General features: G+C 45.3%; 1 pseudogene; it reads left to right on the forward strand.

Annotated features, from left to right (window-relative positions):
* The first annotated feature begins 398 nt into the window (after window positions 1-398).
* Window positions 399-576, forward strand: LOC135900030 (U2 spliceosomal RNA; annotated as a pseudogene).
* Window positions 577-3048: the final 2472 nt, after the last annotated feature.

Genomic DNA, 3048 nt, shown 5'->3' on the forward strand with positions numbered 1-3048 from the left:
TAAATCTAAGCATACGAATGTTTTTGCATTACGCCCCCATCGGACTGCGGCCGGCGTTTCTGGGATCGCGCCCACGACCGCAAGCTCAACAGAGCAACTGGTTTCACAAGCGACATGCCGTCTGACAAAGAATCATGAGCCATTCCACTATGTGAAGGTGGATGACCAGAGAAGCTGTTTAGCACACGACACAGAGTGGACAGAGAATTTCGAAGACAGGTACAAACTCATCTACCGTGATGTTTTTATACATTGGCGTGGACGACGGGACCACCGCCTCGAGGAGCCGGAGGAGACTAGACACGCGTGACGTTTCGACCGGATCGCCACCACGGGAGAGCGGCAAGAAAGCAAGGTTGATACGCAAGCGCGCCGACAAAGAGAGGGCGCTGCTAACGATGTCGACGCGGGTCAAAGTGTAGTGTGTGTCCATATCAGCTGAATATCTAATATGGCTTTTATTTGGACCCAAGGCATTAAAGTTATTTTTTTGCAAGTTGAAGAGCTTGAAGCTTGCTTCACCTCCGCTACGGCTCGGCCCAGTATTGCCCAATCTCCGGGATCGGCCCATGGTTTTTGCGCACACAGAACAAAAATGCATGGAACCCTGGCTATAAACAGCTTTGCTGTAAAAAAGACTAACTTTGGTATCTGCCGAAAAGAATGGTTTGTTCAGTTTTTTTCTCTACTAGGTACGATATTACTCCGCCAATATTGCACAGGGTAAGCTGTGGATTTCCCTGCAACATCTTGAAACTAACTATTGAGTAGCCTTTGGATCGTAGTTATAATTGATAACTTGGTACATTCCTGTGTAAGCAAGCTCTGTTTAATCATGTTGATCACAAATATATGTTTGTGCGGGACACTCATTAGGCGCTTGAATTAGAACGCAGAGGCTACAACTGATATCACAAAGGCTTCTCCATACGCTTCCAATGGGTGCCCTCGCACATAGGTATCATAGGCAACGAGATGGCGGACAGCCTCGCCCATAGAGCGCTATCTGGGAATCCATTGAGAAAAGTGCCTCAAGAGGACAAGAGACTCTCCAGAAAAGCGGTGTCGTGTTACTTCCGTTCTTTGTGGAGCTCACCTCCCAAGCGGGGTGTGACCAAGGGTCTCAAAAGAAACCAAGCCACTTTACCGCTCCGCATTCGCACGGGCTCTGCTCGTACCCCTGCGTGGATGTATAAGACTGGCCTGGCGTTGTCTCCATTATGTTCAACGTGTGGTGTGTGCGGTGACATAGAACATTACCTTATGTGTTGTACTTTGTATAATGCGGAAAAGAATGTGTTATTCGGGTCCCTCAAGAAGACAGGAATTCCTCACAGTTCTCTTCTGGACATTGTTTTCCCGCGCGGGAACCAGTTTGGTAGGAAGGAGGTTTCTCGTCTTCTTTTAAATTACCTGCAAGACACGGATTTGGCCTCCACATGGTGACCTTAGGAGTGACTATGTTTAGTTGTGAGGCCTGTGTGTGATTTATATGATTTATGTATTTTAAGTGTCGCTACGGTGGAGCAATTGCCAGCAGCAACTGCAAGGCTAATCCCACCAGTAGCCTACAACCACTCAACTCAACTCAACTAACAGCCCAATTAACACTACGTATTTGGGTCTAATTGAAGACGAGCCATTATGCCAGAACTGTCTTATTAACAAGACACCGTATTAAGAACTACGAAACATGCCAGTACGCGCATAGATGCCAAGCATAAACCATATGATGGCCCATTCTAAGCGTTCGTTTAACGTGACTCTTCCGTAGGACACAGGAAACTTAGCGTTGTGTGCCCTACAATGCATATCATTTCCAATTCACTCCTGCATCTGGTTTAATTGTCGCTTATTGATGTTTTGTTAATGGTCCTTTGCGTTTCGCAGCAAAAAAACATTTTCCTGGCAGATGAGTGCATACAACGCTGCCTCAATGGAGAAAAACAAATGCAAGTTCGTAAACAACTAAACGACAAGTTACGGGTTGATGTAGCTCAGTGGCATGGCGTTCTGTTGCTAAACTCGAGGTCGCAGTTTCGAGCCCCGTGGCCTCGGCACTCCCGACGGGCCCCATTGTAAAAGTGGCCAAATCTGCAGCTTTGAGTGCACAATAAAGAATATAAAGTGTGAAAAATAACCTGGAGACCACCAATACACCGCATATCATAGTTAGATTTTGGTTTAAGGGTGTTAACCATCGTAATTTTTCGCACTTCTCGTTGATAAAACGACAAACTAAACATAATTTTTTTTGCAGACCAATGACATATTCTGCCATCTTGATGGCCCTGTCCATGGCCTCAGTCCCTTCGCTCGCTAATTGCTCTGTCACACTGCGTGTACGAGTGCGATAAAGTTCCCAGAGTCCACACAAATTTATAAGAATCCTTTGCAAGCGCATAGTCAGCAAAATATCTGCACTGATAATGAACTTAGGCACATTTAGCACATTCCTACAGCAATAATCCTTGCTGGGTAGCTATTACGGAAGCCCCTATAGAAACAGCCTTGAAGCACAAAAAAAAAACAAAGAGAAAGAAACGCCGACGCAGGCGTTAAGGAAGCTTTCTCGACGACTTCGGCACGTCTTCGTCGTTAATTAAACGCTGAAGGCGAGCGCTTCAGAACGTCGTGGTTGCACGCATATGCCTCGACAAAACAGGTTTCGCAACGCACTTCAAGACGCCTTTTATGGCGAATTTTCGCTACCGCAAAATCTAAAGCAAAACAACAGAGCTGTTAAGCGGAGACGATGGCCGGATTAAGCAATCTCAAGTTTCGTAAGCTTTGAAACACTTTTAGTTCCTTCATAATAAATTGAAACTTCTTTGTCGGCACCTGTGGGTGGCAAATACACTCCAGTCACCGTCCTTTCTTCTTTCTTTTTTATGTGTAAAGTGTATAATGATGTGTTAAAGTGGATGATAACGTAAAGTGGATGATGATGTTACGTGTAAAGTGAATGATAATGCGCGTCTTTTCTTTATATTCTTCGGACACAGTTCATTTTTTAAGAGGCCTGCAAAATTTACTCCGCTCACGTCA

The sequence above is a fragment of the Dermacentor albipictus genome, chromosome 4, assembly GCF_038994185.2.
Source record: "Dermacentor albipictus isolate Rhodes 1998 colony chromosome 4, USDA_Dalb.pri_finalv2, whole genome shotgun sequence".
In the NCBI taxonomy this organism is placed as follows: domain Eukaryota; kingdom Metazoa; phylum Arthropoda; class Arachnida; order Ixodida; family Ixodidae; genus Dermacentor; species Dermacentor albipictus.